Raw genomic sequence first — 18022 nt, 5'->3', positions numbered from 1 at the left:
CTGAGGCAGGAGAATCGTTTGAACCTGTGAGGCAGAGGTTGCAGTGAGCTGAGATTGTGCCATTGCACTCCAGCCTGGGGGACAAGAGCAAAACTCCATCTCAAAAAAAAAAAAAAAAAAGAAAGGATCTTAACAGCACCTCTAACCCTGTCTTTGGTCAATGGAGAGACAAGCTAATTCGTTCAGTTGGAAATATACTTTCTAAACAAATATGTTTCTTTATTGCTGGTTTAGCAAGAATTATTTTTGTTTTATAAAATGTGTAGTTTTATAAAATCCAATTTTTACTAAAATGAAATTTGTTAAAGTGGACATGATCAATTCTAAGAATAATGTGGATAAAATATAAGCATTTTGTGTCTTTTAAAAATAAATTAAGATTTACATATGTATTAGTGAAAATAAAATATGGTAAAAACTTGGCATGTTTAACTTCTCAATATACACTTCATATTGAGTATGATTTTTCTCCCATTGAACCTGGGAGAAAACTGATTATCCCTGTCTTTCCAGAAAATGCATTCTTCAGTATCAACACAACGTTGATACTGCCAAAAGAAAAAAAAATTAACCATACCTAGAGTTATTTCACTGCTAAACCTAAAACTATTTGATTTTACAATTACTGTATTTTCTGCATTGATGATATGTTCGTTATAGTCCAGTAGTATTGAAAAACAACATGGTTCTTTTTAAAGGTACTCATTCATCTATTATTAAAGGGATGGCTGAAAAGTAATAAACATCATACTCAACTATTACACAAACCTACTCCAACTTCTTTTATCAAGAGATTAACTACAACTAGATCAGTAAATGACTCAGTTACAATCTTGACATTTTGTTTTTTTCACTCTACTATTGTTGTTGAGGACTCTGCAATTAATATTACCACAGTCATGACTGCTAACAGTGAGATCCACAATTATGAGCTTCATGGGCCCCAGGCCCTTTTGTCAGAGTCCCTTCTTCCATAAAATATGTTAACAATTATATTTTAGGACTGCATTGGTAAAAAAAAATATAACCCAGGTTGGATTACTTATTATACACTCATTATTATATTCATTTTTTATCTGATTTTTAAAAAAATTAAAATTAAAACTTTTTTATCAACTCATAAAGTTTCATGGGCCTCAGGCACTTTGCCTACTGTGCTTAATGGATAAGTTGGCACTACTAAAAGCACCTAACTAGTGCTGAGCCCTCGTTAGTGTCAGGTATTGCCTTAACCCAGTTTCTTGCATTGTCTTACTGAACCTCCATACAAGTCTTTTTTTTTTTTTTTGAGACAGAGTTTGGCTCTGTCGCCCAGGCTGGAAGGTAGTGGCACGATCTTGGCTCACTGCAACCTCTGCCTCCTGGGTTCAAGCAATTCTTCTGCCTCAGCCTCCCAAATCAACTGGGGCTACAGGTGTGTGCCACCATGCCCAGCTAATTTTTGTATTTTTAGTAGAGACAGGGTTTCACCATATTGGCCAGGCTGGTCTCGAACACCTGACCTCATGATCTGCCTGCCTCGGCTTCCCAAAGAGCTGGGATTACAGGAACGAGCCACCACGCCCAGCCCATACAACTCTATGACATAAATATTAGTATTATTCCCACTTCACAGATAAGAATAATGGTAGCAGAAAGAAGTCACAGAGAAAGTAACCACAGAGCCCAGAATCAGATCCAGCCCCTCTTGATCCAAAGCCCGTGAATTTTATCACTACCCCATACGCCTTCCAAGAATTGATGGCTCAATAGGTCACTAACCCAGGGAGGAACCTGGTTACCAGCCTAGACTAATAGCTAAGGCATCACACAGGCCATTCTCTTCTAAGCTGTAAAACACTGTGTTAACTTCTTCACCGGCTATAAGACCCTACTATTAAAAAAACACAGTTTGACTGCCAGTCATGCAGATATTGGACAAGATTTAGGTGCTGTCAACCTGACTTCATACATCAGAAGTCTTTGAGATACAAAACTAGAGTTGTTGAATTTCTTCTAAGTAGAGAATTGTTAGGATCTGTTAGTTAAATTCACTTTTGAAAATAAAGAATTTTCAATGCATAGTCATTATTTTCTGGTCACTTCCCTTCCCATCTTTCCATGTAAGTTATTTGTGTCATCTCTTGCTAGGTGATTCTAGTAGGCAAGTAGCAGAGACTGACCTGATGACAGAGAAAATGACTCCTGCATAGAACAGTAGAGCTACTTTGCGAGAAATATCGAGATAGTGTGCAGAAAAGGAAACAAAAAAAAAAAAAAAAAAAGAGGAAGAAACCTCTGGGAAACAATACAATGCCTACTATACCCGAAGGAAAAAAAAACAGCAACCCAGATAATTCAAGGGAAAAACAAAAAATATTAGCCTGAATTTCCCCAAGTGTAACTGTCAGAATGATTTGCTTTAGTTCCCATCAGACATAGTGACCTTCATTAGTTAGACAATAGAGGTGAAAACAGATCTTGTCTTCTTATTTCCTGGCTTAGTAAGCAGTAGGTGTTTGGGAAGGAAGGGATGCCCTATTTTCCTCTGTATTCAACAGGAGTGACTAAAGCTTTTGAGGCACCAACCAACAAAGTGTCTAGATACAACAACCCTTCAAAATTATTTTTTCTCATGTTTCTTCATAGGGAAAATATCCTGCAGCCCAAGGATGTAGCCACCCAGAGGGTTCACTTTGCCCGCTGCCTAGACAGAGCCAATTCATGAAGACAGGGAAATTGCAATAGAGAAAGAGGGATTCACGCAGAACTGGCTGTGCTGGAGACCGGAGTTTTATTATTTCTCTAATCAGTCTCCCTGAGCATTCAGGGAGCAGAGCTTTTAAGGATAACTTGGTGGGTGGGGGGAAGCCAGTGAGCCAGGAGTGCTGATTGGTCAGAGATGAAATCATAGGGAGTTGGAGCTGTCTTCTTGTGCTCAGTCAGTTCCTGAGTGGGGGCCACAAGATCAGATGAGCTAGTTTATTGATCTGGGTGGGGCCAGCTGGTCCATCAAGTTCAGGGTCTGTAAAATATCTCAAGCACTGATCTTAGGAGCAATTTAGGGAAGGTCAGGATCTTGTAGCCTCCTAGACTATAATTTCTAATCTTGTGGCTAATGTTAGTCCTACAAAGGCAATCTAGAGCAGTCCCCTGGCTCTGGAAGGAGGTCTTTTGGGAAAGTGCTTTGGGGAAGGGCTGTGACTGTCTTTGTTTAAACTATAAACTAAGTTTCTCCCAAAGTTAGTTCAGCCTATGCCCAGGAATGAACAAGGACAGCTTGGAGGTTAGAAGCAAGATGGAGTCAGTTAAGTTAGATCTCTTTCACTGTCTCAGTCATAATTTCGCAAAGGCAGTTTCAAGGGTGCTGCTTTGTACTACAGGAAGAGATGTTTACTTTAGTAGGGAAGAAGGAAAATTAATCTGCTTGCTTGTAGATTAATTAAGTTAGTTTTCTTCTTTCAAACAATTGAGTTTCAAACAATAATTGCCTGGAAACGAGCCTAAACTCACTGTGTGTAGGACTCCTCCCACAACGGATTCTACCTTTTAACCTCTGTATCTTTGTTAGTTTGAAAGTCAAACAGAACTTGTCATTTTGGTTGCCTTTTTAGTTAAAATTCTACCTATGAATGTCCTGTAAAGACAAGAGGGAATGGGGACAGGAGGCCCCCATAGGAGACCCAGAATTGAGTCTTCTTTCCCAAGGAAGGAAGAAAGGTTGCAAAACTTACAGAAACTTGGAAGAGGCATTTGTGAATTTACAAATTTTACAAATATTTACTAAGCACCCTCTTAATACTGAGATACTGAATTACTGAAATAAATGCAAAAACAAAAGTTCTCTGTCTGCCTACCAGTGTTTCTCCCTGTCTGACAGCCTCTAAGACTATGTTCTGCCCTTCTTGTGACAGCATAAGAAAGACAAAAACGATTCAGGGCAGCGATTTACTTATCAAGAAGCCAGGCTAGCCCCAGACTTCCTTTCTCACACTGATATGCACATCACTCACCGTAAAAACCACCCTACTAGCATTAGATCCTCCCCTAGATTTGCCTCTGACATGTCCAGGCGAGCAGTTTTGGTCGCCAGGAACTGTTGTAGGCTGAACTGCCAAATGGGATGAAACTCCTCACCCTCTCTGGTACCACTGCCATTCCCTGACTCAGACATTTCAGGCTTGCTCTTCAGTGTCAGGGCCTGTAGTCCAAAACTACCTCCTCCAGGAAGCCCTGTCAGCATCCTCTCATGCTTACCTCCCTCCTGTACACCTATTGCTTATTAAGTGCCAGAAACTCCTAGCATTGGTAATCAAAGACAATAAGATGGCCCTCTGCCTATTAGGGGGGCAGTCCTGTGGGGGAGTCCAACTTATAATAAAATGTAAATGCAATACTGTCATAGGTTATTTGAAAACAAAGGAACAAGGAGCAAAGTGGTTGAAAGAAGAACAGTTGTGTACTCTACTGGTGTGGAAAGAATGATAGGAAAGTGTTTGCCCAAACAAGTTACACCTGTTAACTTTCTTTTTTTTTTTTAATTATTATTATACTTTAGGTTTTATGGTACATGTGCGCAATGTGCAGGTTAGTTACATATGTATACATGTGCCATGCTGGTGCGCTGCACCCACTAACTCGTCATCTAGCATTAGGTATATCTCCCAATGCTATCCCTCCCCCCTCCCCCCACTCCACAACAGTCCCCGAAGTGTGATGTTCCCCTTCCCGTGTCCATGTGTTCTCATTGTTCAATTCCCACCTATGAGTGAGAACATGAGGTGTTTGGTTTTTTGTTCTTGCGATAGTTTACTGAGAATGATGATTTCCAGTTTCATCCATGTCCCTACAAAGGACATGAACTCATCATTTTTTATGGCTGCATAGTATTCCATGGTGTATATGTGCCACATTTTCTTAATCCAGTCTATCATTGTTGGACATCTGGGTTGGTTCCAAGTCTTTGCTATTGTGAATAGTGCCGCAATAAACATACGTGTGCATGTGTCTTTATAGCAGCATGATTTATAGTCCTTTGGGTATATACCCAGTAATGGGATGGCTGGGTCGAATGGAATTTCTAGTTCTAGATCCCTGAGGAATCGCCCCACTGACTTCCACAAGGGTTGAACTAGTTTACAGTCCCACTACACCTGTTAACTTTCTCCCTCCTCCCAGCAGGTAAACATCCTGGTCCTTCTTTACCATTTCCGGGCTGAATCTAACAGCCCTCTGGGCTCAAGTGCTGATTGCAGAAGGCCTGGAGAAAGGGAAGGAAACTTTACTCCTGCTTCATCTGCATCTTCAGGCCTACTCAGAAAGCCACCTGGGCTGTTAGAATCCCTACTAGATGGAAGAGAAACTTGGGATCAGAGAAGTCAACTGGCCTGGCCAAGAGCATACAGCTACTAAGATCTCCTTCTGACATGCATTACTATAGTGGACTGTTCTCCAATTGTTATAAAGAATTACTTGAGACTGGGTAATTTATAAAGAAAAGAGGTTGAATTGGCTCACAGTTCTGCAGGCGGTACAGGAAGCATGTTGCTGGCATCTGCTTGGCTTCTAGGGAGGCCTCAGGGAGCTTTTACTTATGGCAGAAGGTGAAGTGGGAGCAGACACATCACATGGCCAGAGTGAGAGCAAGAGAGAGAGTAGGGTGGGGGGGTGGGTGCCACACACGTTTAAACAACCAGATCTCAGGAGAACTCACTCACTATTGCAAGGACAGCACCATGCCATGAGGGATCCACCCCTGTGACCCAAGTCTAGCACATGAGCCATTAGGAGAATTTTCTAGACATGTCTGAGGAATTTTTTCCTCAATCTTAAGAGTAAGGTAGGGTTGGGCTGGGCACGGTGGCTCATGCCTGTAATCCCAGCACTTTGGGAGACCGAGGCGGGCAGATCATGAGGTCAGGAGATCGAGACCATCCTGGCTAACACGACGAAACCCTGTCTCTACTAAAAATACAAAAAATTAGCGGGCGGGGTGGTGGGCGCCTGTAGTCCCAGCTACTCGGGAGGCTGAGGCAGGACAATGGCGTGATCCAGGAGGCGGAGCTTGCAGTGAGCCGAGATTGCCCCACTGCACTCCAGCCTGGGAGACAGAGCGAGACTCCGTCTCAAAAAAAAAAAAAAGAGTAAGGTAAGGTTGGACTTGTGACTTTTGATAATGGCTGAGTAGATAGTATTGAACTACTTCTCTGCTCATAACAATTCTAAATTTGGGGGAAAATATTTTCTAAAAACAACTGTTTAAAGGCACTGATGAGCAACGAGAGGCAAGCAGAAACTAGAAGACACACAAGCCTTAAAATAAGGAAAACACACTGGGTAAGATATGATATCTAACTGGCTTTCCCATGAGGGAACTCTCCAGTGTGCAAAATGCAGGGGAATAGAGTTCAAGCAGAAAACAGCTGTTTTGTTTACCTGTGTAACAAACCTGCATAGCCTGCACATGTACCCCAGAACTTAAAACAAAAGTTGGAGAAAAAAAGATTCATAAAATGTAAAAGAAAAGAAAAAAGAAAAACAGCAGTTTTATTGGACTGAGGAGTCTGAGAATAGATTTGGGGATTATTATAGCAGCAGCTTAAAGTTGAAGAGAAAATCCCAGAAAGAAGGGAGCCACAAAGAAGTGAGCTCTGAAACCTGAATACAAATTTCCCTCAAAAGCTTGGCTGAATCCTAAACTATCCATGCACAGAGCAAGACTCCAGGGAGACCAGTGGAAAGCAACTCTGAAAACCTGAAGAGATGAGCAAGGATTTTAGCAACTACTCAGTACCCGGGGAGACTGAGTTTGGAGTTCAAATCTTACCAAGTTAGAAGACTCAGTAAATTCCTTGGTCTTTACTAAAACCCCAGGAGGGCCAGGTCTTAAAAGTAAATACCAAAGCCCAGGACTAATAGCTATTCCCTAGAACTAAGGGAAAACAAAACAGACTTGCTATAGCAAAGCCTAAAACTAAGTTTCCATGGGATCAAGGTGATCCACCTGTAATTTAACCACCTGCCAGGAAAAAACTCAATCATCTTCAGAGGAAGATTCCATAATCCACAGTTTATATAATGTATCATTTGTGCTGTCTGGTATATAACCAAAAATTACTAGAATGGGAAGAAACAGGAAAATAAGACCCATATTAAATTTATAATAAAGTTAATAACTAAAGAGCCATTAGTGACATAGATATTGGAATTAGTAGACAAGAACTTTAAAACAATTACAAACATATTTTTTAAGTCAGTAGGAAAAAATGGTTATAAATAGTGAAGGAATGGGGAACCTCAGGAAAGGCGTGAAATTCTGAAAAAGAACCAGATGGAAACCCTAAAAGTGAAACAAACAATATTGAAATAACACATTCATCAAATGGAAATTATGGAAAATTAAATAATGCAGAAGAAAGATTTTGTAGCATTGACGACAAGACAGGAAAAAAAATACACATACTGGACTAGAGAGAAGAAAATTGGTGGGGCTGCGGGTGCGGAAAGAATGAGACATCAATGACCTGTTACATAGTATCAAGTATAGTCTCCAAATTACAATGATTAGTTACACCTAATGATTTTTCAACTTTATGATGGTGTGAAATTATCACAGTTTTGATGTATTTCAAGCTTTCAGTTTTGATCTTTTCCCAAACTAGCAATATGTGTTACATGAGATATTCAACATTTTACTATAAAATAGGCTTCATGTTATGATTTTTCCCAACTGTAGGCTAATGTAAATGTTCTGAACATGTTTAAGGTAGGTTAGATTAAGCTATGATATTTGTTAGGTGTAGCAAATGCATTTTCAACTTACAATATTTTCAACTTACAATGGGTTTATCAGGACATAACCCAATTTGTAAGTCAAGGAGCATCTGTAATTTAAAATACATATAATTAAAGTTCTGGAATGAGAACAGAGACAATGGGGTAGAAAATTAATTTGAAGATGTATTGGTTGAAATTTTACCAAATTCTATATAAAACATAATTCCAGTGATCCAAGGAGCTAAATAAACTCCAAAATGGATAGATTAAAACACACACACACACACACACACACACACACACTTAGGAACATCATAATAAAACTCTGAAAACAGAAGATACAGGAATTTTTTAAAGAGAAAAAAGACATGATTTGTGGAAAAACAATGATGAGAATTACAACCAACTTTTTGTCAGAAGCAATAGAGATCTGAAAATGATGAAAGGCTGTGCTTCAAGTTATCAATGAAAAGACACCTGCCAACCTGGAATTCTATATGTAGTGAAATTATCCTTTAAAAATGAAAGCAAAATTAACAAATATTCAGAAAAACAAGCCTAGGGAAGTTGTCAGCAGAACACCACTACAAGAATTACTTAAGGAAATTCTCAGGCTGAAGAGAAAAGATACTATAAGAAAATTCAGAGCCAGAAGAAATAATTAAGAGAACCAGGAATGGTAAACATATTTTTATCATTACATATAAGAATATTTAAACAATATTTTTCTTTATTTCTTTAATATTTTGTAAAAACAATATACTTATTAAAATAAGAACAATAACAATATATTATGGTGTATGTAATAAGCTAAGCAAAAGTAAAATACGTGTCAACAATGGCATAAAGAAGTGAGAAATAGTATTATACTGCCGCAAATTCTTTTTTTTTGAGACAGTCTCGCTTTTTCACCCAGGCTGGAGTGCAGTGGCGTGATCTCGGCTCACTGCAAGCTCCGCCTCCCTGGTTCACGCCATTCACCTGCCTCAGCCTCCAGACTAGCTGGGACTACAGGCACCCGCCACCACGCCCGGCTAATTTTTTGTATTTTTAGTAGAGACGGGGTTTCACTGTGTTAGCCAGGATGGTCTCGATCTCCTGACCTCGTGATCCGCCCGCCTTGGCCTCCAAAGTGCTGGGATTACAGGCATGAGCCACCGCGCCCGGCCCGCAAATTCTTACATTATATATGAAGTAACATAATTTTAATTCAATAATTCATTAAAAAGACATAATATCTAATAGAAGAGATTCAAAAATACCAGAAGTAAAACTATCAGAAATGAAATAAAAATCAGAAAAACCTACCATTATAAGTGAGATTTTAACACTTCTTTCTCAGAAATAAATAGAAGTAGACAAATAATCAGCAAGTTATAGAAATTTTGAACTTTACTGTCAAGCAACTTGACCTCGTTGATATTTATATAATGCCACACCAATCACTGAATTCTTCTTTTCAAGTGCAAATGAAATCACCACTAAGACAGGTTATATGTTAAGCCATATCTTGACTCATTTCTCTTCTTTTTTTAATTTTTTTGACATAGAGTCTTGCTCTGTCTCCCAGGCTGGAGTGCAGTGGTGTGATCTATGCTCATTGCAAACTCCACCTCCCGGGTTCAAGCAATTCTCATGCGTCAGCCTCCCGAGTAGCTGGGATTACAGGTGCTCACCACCATGCCTGGCTAATTTTCATATTTTTAGTGGAGACAGGGTTTTGCCATGTTGGCCAGGCTGGTTTCGAACTCCTGACCTCAGGTGATCCACCCGCCTTGGCCTCCCAAAGTGCTAGGATTACAGGCATGAGCCACCATGCCCAGCCTGACTCATTTCAAAAGATTAAAATCGTATAAGTACATTATCTGTCCACAATAGAATTAAATTAAAAAATAAATATCAATAAGATGTCTAGAAGATCTGCAAATACTTAGAAATTAAACTACATACTCTAAATACTTTTGTCTAAGAAGAAGTTACAAAGGAAAATTAGGGGATATTTAAAATTGAATGATAATGATGACCAAAAAGTCAAAGTTTACAGAATGCAGTTCCTAAGGAAAAATTTGCAGGCTTACAGACCTATTTTAAAAAGGAAGCAAGGTTAAAATCAATGATCTGAGCTTCTAACTTAAATAGAGAAAGAAAAGCAAATTAAAGTAAATAGAAGAAAGGATACCATAAAGAGAAGAAATAAATGAAAGAGAAAGTGGACAAATAATATAGACTTTAGCAAAACCAAAGGTTTGTCTTTTGAAAAGATTTATAAAATTGAAGAACTCCTAGGAAGCTTGGCCAAGAAAAAAAAAAAGAAAAACTGCAAATACCAACGATAGGAATAAAAGATAGTGTGTTATTTCTGTCTTTACAGACACCAAAAGAGTAAGCGGATATTATGAACAACTTTTACCATTACATTTCACAATTTGGATAAAATGGACAAATTCCTTAAAAAACACAACTTCCTGAAACTGACACAAGAAGAAAGAGAAAATTTAAAAAAATCCCATATTTATTAAAACTTTGAATGCATGATTTAAATGTTTTCCTTGTAGAAAACTTCAAGCCCAGATGGGTTTTCCAAATGAATTTGGTAAAATATTTAGAGAAAAAATATCAGTTTTACATAAATTATTACATTAAATGAAAGAGAAAGGGCCATTTCTCAATTCATTTTATAAGGCCAACATAAATCCAATATAAGAACATGTTACAAATGTTACAAAAAGAAAAGGAAAGAACAGAAAATGATAGTTCAATATTTCTCATACACATAGGTGTAAAATCATTAAAATACTGGCAAATCAAATCCAGCAATATATTTTAAAGGTTAATATATCATGACCAAGTAAAGTTTACTCCAGGAATCAAGGTTGGCATTACATTCAAAATTAAATATAATTCATCACAATAATAAAAGAAGAAAATTACATTGTAATTTCAATAGATGTTTTAAAAAAAAGCAAACTCAGCAAACAAAGTAAACAAGAACGTTTCCTCAACCTGATTAAAAAGCATTTAAGAAAAACTTATAGTTAATCCATACTTACTGGTGAAAACATGAATATTTTGCCAAGAAGAATGGTAATAAAGCAAGAATATCCACTTTCATCACTCCTGCTCAAGGTACTACGGAGGACTTAACTCATTGCAATAAGGCAAGAAAACAAAATAGTAAGGTATAAGACTGAAAAGAAATAAGTAGAAGTGTCTTTATTTGCAAACAAAAAAGAATTGATGATTAATATATAAAATCTTAAGGAATAATTTTTTTAAAAACATACTAGAACTAATAAGTTTGGCAAAGCCACAGGATATGTCAATGTTAAATATTAGTTATATTTCCTTATTCAAACTGTTGAGACTTGAAATTAAATAAAGAATAACATGTATAACAGCACAAAATATGTAGAAATAAATTTAACAAAAGATATGCAAGATTTCTACACTGAAATCAACAAAACATTGCAGAAAGAAATTTTAAAGACAATAAATAGAGGTAGAGGGCAAGATGGCTGACAGATGCAACGAGGTTGAACAGCTGTTACCGAGTACCAAGATGATTGGTGCACTCCTGACAAATCTTCAGAAGGAAGGCACTGAGTGAACAGAGGGAAGGCACTGAGTGGGTGGAGGGAAGACACAGAAGCTGGGCTGAAAAGGGAGGAAGCTGGGAATCCCACATGGGGCTGCTACACACTAGGACTCATTCCTGGCCCCCAACGACTTCAGGGGAATGCATGAGTTGAACTGGCAAAAAACAATGTGCTCTTGCCATAGGCCTCTGGAATCCTGACAGGAGGAGACCCCTCGGCCATCAGAGACACTCAAGTTGGCAGGAGAGATGCTTAGAGAAGTGGTAGGCGCAGCACACGAGCTGAAGTGGAGCCAAGAGAATTTGGTACAGGAGCATCTGTAGCGGAGGATGGCCAGAGAAGCCCATCTCCCTGGGCTTGACTTGCTCCCATAGGAGACTTTAGCCCTAGTGGAACTGTTGGACCTGAATTCTGAAGGACGGTCTTGCCCATCAGACGGGGTGGGTTTGACCCGAGGACCCCTTGGTCTGCTGGCCTGTTCTAGTGCCCCAGCCTGGCTACACCTGCTTGCAAGGCAGACTTGGGTGCCCCAGGGGCCCACATCATAGCTGGTGGATCATGTCTGATTGGTGGAGAGCTCCAGCAGGGTGGCCCTCATGGCCATGCACCAGCCTGCCCACTCCCTTCCCAGACTGCAGCTTCCCCCAGGCCAATGGCAAAACCCCACATCACTTTGCCAGTTTGTGCGTGTATGAGTGGGTTTTGCCTTCCTTGCCCCACCAGTACACCTTTGTGTATGCAACCTGCCCTGCCACTGTTGCAACAGGAGTGCACTCTGCTGTGCCCCGCACCGTGCCAGACCACCACTGCAGTCAGAGCCTTGGCAGGCACAGAGCCAAGCAAATGGAAAAGAGAAAAACGCTGGCGTTGCAATCCTAGTTTCAGACAAAATAGACTAAAACCAACAAAGATCAAAAAAGACAAAGAAGGGCATTACATAATGGTAAAGGGTTCAATTCAACAAGAACACCTATCTTAAATATATATGCACCCACCACAGGAGCACCCAGATTCATAAAACAAGTTCTTGGATACCTTCAAAGAGACTTAGACTCCCACATAATAATAGTGGGAGACTTTAACACCCCACTGACAATATCAGACAATCAAGACAGAAAATTAACTATACAATACAATTAAGTCTTCATTAATGTTGTCAACAGGTTCTTGTAAACTGTAACCTTAAGTGAAACAACATACCGTACACCACAGCAATTTGCCTCGTTTATGTCAATTAGCTTATAGTAAAATTAGTTTTGGTATACGGTACGTTGACTCACTTAAAGTTGCAGTTTGCAAGAACTTACGAATGACGCAAGTGAAGACTTACTGCTTACATATATTTTTAAACTCTTATAAATCAACAATAAAAATTTGAAAAGCCCAATGACAAAAATACATGAATAAACAAATCACACAATAATCATTAGTCATTAGGGAAATAAAATAAAACCATAATGAGCCACCACTTCACATCCACTACAATGGGTATGATTTTTTGTTGTTGTTGTTCAAAAAGAAGTCTCCTATATTTATTAATGGAAATTTCATGTCCCCAATTACGTTTTTTTTTTTTGAGATGGAGCCTCTCATGTCCCCAATTAAGTATTTTATAATATTTGCTTAGAAGACATATGTTAAAGCAATATATGTTTTGGAAACATTGTCGCATGATTTCAAGATCAGAATACATCTCCTCTCCCCTTACCCACCACTCTTGGAAGATATTCCTTTTCACCATGGATGGAAATATTGAACATATACATTTCAAACAATATCAGAGTGAAAATTATCAATTTACAACCAGCATAGGAATAAGTACTTACAATTTCAATGTTTTGGCTTGTTTCCAGTCTTTTATTTGCAATTCCTTTAGAGACAGTGCTGAATTTGGAGAATATACATATCTCCATTGTCACCCTCTTTCATGTCCAAAATCTTGACTTCTATCCAATTTCTTTCGCTAAATTAAGAGTCTTCATTATTTCAGATCTTCTCTTCTCCACTTTAAAGTTGACATTTTACATGTCAACTTCATGTAAAATGTGCAGGAACATTTTACATGAAGTAAAAACTATTACTTCTTTAATTTGATTGAATTTGTCTTTAAAATTTGCAGAACATGACCAGGTGCAGTGGCTCACACCTGTAATCTCAGCACTTTGGCAGGCCAAAGCGGGCGAATCACTTGAGGTCAGGAGTTTGAGACCAGCCTAGCCAACATGGTGAAACCCTGTCTCTACTAAAAATACAAAAATTAGCCAAGCATGGTGTTGTGTGCCTGCAATCCTAGCTACTCAGGAGGCTGAGGCAGGAGAATCGCTTAAACTTGGGAGGCGGAGGTTGCAGTGAGCCAAGATCGCAAGTGGCTATGATTTTTTTTAAACTGCCAATATCAAGTGTTGATGAGGATGTGTGGGCAATCGAAATACACAGATTATTTATTAGAGCGTAAAGTGTTACAACCTCTTTGAAAAACTGTTGGCAGGTTTTTGTTTGTTTGTTTGTTTTTGAGACGGAGTCTCACTCTGTCGCCCAGCTTGTAGCCCAGGCTGGAGTGCAGTGGCATGATCTCGGCTCACTGCAACCTCCACCTTCCGGTTTCAAGCGATTCTCCCGCCTCAGCCTCCCGAGTAGCTGGGACTACAGATGCTCGCCACCACGCCCAGCTAATTTTTTGTATTTTTAAGGAGACGTGGTTTCACCATGTTAGCCAGGATGGTCTCGATCTCCTGACTTCATGATCCGCCCACCTCAGCCTCCCAAAGTGCTGGGATTACAGGCATGAGCCACCGCACCTGGCCTTTTATTTTTTTTTTTAATTGAGATGGAGTCTAGTTCTGTTGCCCAGGCTGGAGTGCAGTGATGAGACCTTGGCTCACTGTAACTTCCACCTCCAGGGTTCAAGCAATTCAGCCTCCCATGTAGCTGGGACTACAGGCAAGCACCACCACGCCCAGCTAATTTTTTTGTATTTTTAGTAGAGACAGGGTTTCACCATGTTGGCCAGACTGGTCTCAAATTCCTGACCTCGGGTGATATGCCCACCTCGGCTTCCCAAAGTGCTGGGATTACAGGCGTGAGCCACCACACCTGGCCAACAGTTTTTTAAAAAGTTAAACATCTACACTGTGACCAGAAATTCTATTCTTCAACACTTACTTTATAAAAAGCTTTTGTGCATAAAAACTTTACAAAAACATTCAACATTACTTTATTCATAATTATCAAAAACTGAAAACAACCCTAAAGCTCATCAATAGAAGGGACAAAGAAATTATGGAATACTGCTTACTAATAAAAGAGAACAAACTACTGATGCATGCAAAATAGGGATAAATCTCAAAAATGTTATATTATGGAGGAAAAAAAGCCAAAAAGTAATTACCTTGAGGGGGTTAACTGGAAAAGTGCATGAGGGAACTTTTGCTCTAGGACTGCCAGGTTTGTATGCCTGCTGTGTAGCAACAGACTGTTACCCTGACAGTTATCAGTGAGCCGAAAAGGTCCCTTGTGGTTTGAGCTGATAACATCCCTTATGGCTGTGGCATTTAGCTTTTGCTTTGACTAACCAGCATGCAACTTCCTTCCAGTGTTGAAATTTTCCCAACTTGCAAGGCAGAGCTCACTTCTCATCTGATAAACTGAAAATGTTAGATACTCACCTTCTCATCCTCCCTTGAAGCTAGGGTGTGACATGACCTAGACTCTGCCAATCAGGTACATAAACACACATGAAACAGAAGCTAGTGATGAATTATGAAGCTCATGAATTATGAAGCAGAAGAAGGCACTGAGCAGATTCTGTTCTGGGGGTTTTGTCCACTGACTACTGTATTCAGTTTCCACAAACAGCAGTGTCACTAGTTCTAGGAGCAGCATCTGATGGCTAGTGTAGGTAGCACCGGTGTTGCAGCTGTGACGTGTGTATCCACTGGTGGAAACAGTTATAGTGCTACCAAAGTGACTGTGTGTGTATTCAGTTTCCAGAAACAGCAGCATCACCTGTTCTAGGAGCAGCATCTGACATCTAGTGTTGGTGGCACCAGTGTTGCAGCTGTGATGTGTGTATCCTGCAGTGGAAGCAGTTATATTGCTATCAGAGTGACTGTGTGTGTATTCAATTTCCAGAAAAGCAGCGTCACTGCTTCTAGGAGCAGCATCTGATGTCTAGTGTAGGTGGCACCAGTGTTGCAGCTGTGATGTGCATATCCTGTGGTGGAAGCAATTATATTGCTACCAGAGTGACTGTGTGGATAGGTTTTGGTGATTCCGGATTTGACAGCTCCAAATCTATGTTTATAGCAACCTCAGCCCCCGCCAAGATTCAAACAACCCCATATCCTTTTGATAAAGTCATTTTTCTGTTTCCATTTGTCCAAATTGGTGTTAGTTGCTTGACACTAAAACACTACTTGAAATTTGGTTGAAGCTATCTTGAGTAGAGTTCTCTGTTAATTGTAGCTGAATGTATTTAAATAATCCCCAGTCCTAAGCTCTATCAGTTTTCTATCACCACAGTAATACTTTGAAGCCAACAACTCAGTGGATTAAAACAATTATTTATTCTTGCTCACTTGTCCATGGGTTGCCTGGGAATCAGCTGATCTAGGCTGTTTTGAGCTGACCTTGGCTCCAAAATGTGGACTGGGTCTAGCTCAGCTCCATGTATCTCTCATCCTCCTTGGACTACCCAGGGTTTGTCTTCTCATGGAAATAACAGAGTTGGACAAGACCAACCATGAAATTTTAATCTAAGCCTTCTCATGTTAGGTTTACCGATATTCCAATGGTCAAATCACATTACCAAGTCCTACATGGGTGAAGAGGGGATATATACTCCTTATATACTGATATGAACTGTAAAGTCACATGGCAAAAGGTATGAATAGAGAGATGGATGAAGAATTGGGGAAAATAATAAGATCTACCATATTAACCTATACCCCACCCCTATCCTCCAACATAAAGAAAGAGACACTTAGGTACTGACTACTGTTGGTATAATTGCTGTTTTTTTTGTTTTTTTGTTTTTGTTTTTGTTTTTGTTTTTTTTTGAGACGGAGTCTTGTTCTGTCACCTAGGCTGGAGTGCAGTGGCATGATCTCGGCTCACTGCAACCTCCACATGGCCTGATATAATTGTTTTAATAGCTATTGAAGTCTTCTCAGAAGATGCCGGGTGCAGTGGCTCATGCCTGTAATCCCAGCACTTTGGGAGGCTGAGGCGGGTGGGTCACCTAAGATCAGGAGTTTGAGACCAGCCTGGCTAACATGGCGAAACCCCGTCTACACTAAAAATACAAAAATTAGCCAGATGTGGTGGCAGGTGCCTATAATCTCAGCTACTCGGGAGACTGAGGCAGGAGAATCGCTTGAACCCAGGAGGCGGAGATTGCAGTGAGCTGAGATCACATCATTGCATTCCAGCCTGGGAGACAGGGTGAAACTCTGTCTCAAAAAAAAAAAAAAAAAAAAAGCTGTTATCTCCAAAGAGTTTGTAAAAAGTGGACAGGTACTTTGTATTGCTTAAGAGGACTCACCTGGCAGCAGTTTGCCCTCTTCATCCTGGAAGCTCAGTTGTCCCAACACCTATGAGATTACTAACCTGAATGAGCAGCTATTGAGTGGTGGAGTGTGGCTGCTTGGGCAGAAGTGTCCAAACACATATCCAATTTCATATCTAGTATGATGGAGGGAGGAGGAGTAAATGATTTGAGGAATACAGAATTGTTTTTGCACCAATATAGTGTGGATAAAATAGCCAAAGTTTAGAATAGATGTGAATTCTAGTCATTCTGCCATTTTGTAGTTCAACAACCATGACTAACTCACTTAACTTTTGGTGCTTTAGTTTCCTTATCAACCAAGCAATAGAATTTTCCTGGGGGTCTTTAAGATGTCTAACACTCCAGTCATTTTATGATTCTACTATTGCCTGATTATAAAAATAATAGGATTCGGCTGGGCGCAGTGGCTCATGCCTGTAATCTCAACACTTTGGGAGGCCGAGACTGGTAGATCACCTGAGGTCAGGAGTTCGAGACCAGCCTGGCCAACGTGGCAAAACCCCGTCTCTACTAAAAATACAAAAATTAGCCAGGCGTGGTGGCATGTGCCTATGGTCCCAGCTACTTGGGAGGCTGAGGCAGGAGAATTGCTTGAACCCGGGAGGCGGAGGTTGCAGTGAGCAGAGATCGTGCCACTGCACTCCAGCCTGGGTGACAAAGCGACATTCCATCTCAAAAAAAATTTTTTTAAATAGTAATAATAGAATTCATTTCTTCACTCGAAGGCAGTGTGTCCAAGACCTCTTCTGACAAGACTTCATTTTTATTTTAATTTTATTTTTTACTTTTTTGAGTCTACATGTCTTGCTCTTGCCCAGGCTGAGGTGCAGTGCATGATCTCAGCTCACTGCAACCTCCTCCTCCGAGCCTGAAGCGATTGTCCTGCCTCAGCCTCCCGAGTAGCTGGAATTACAGGCATGCACCACCATGTCCGTGAGCCACCGCACGCGCCCAGCCTAACAGCTCTTATAATTAAATCCTTACTTGAGAAGAAAAGTTTTAAAATCTTTAAAAATCTTCACAGGGCACCAGTGGCAGCAACAGCTTCTGTTTTTTCCTTCGTGTTCAAAGCAAACAAGGATCAACTATTGGCAAAATTAAG

This window comes from Pongo pygmaeus, chromosome 2 (assembly GCF_028885625.2).
Source record: "Pongo pygmaeus isolate AG05252 chromosome 2, NHGRI_mPonPyg2-v2.0_pri, whole genome shotgun sequence".
NCBI lineage: Eukaryota > Metazoa > Chordata > Mammalia > Primates > Hominidae > Pongo > Pongo pygmaeus.
The sequence above is the reverse complement of the archived record's forward strand: the minus strand, read 5'-3'. Positions refer to the sequence as shown.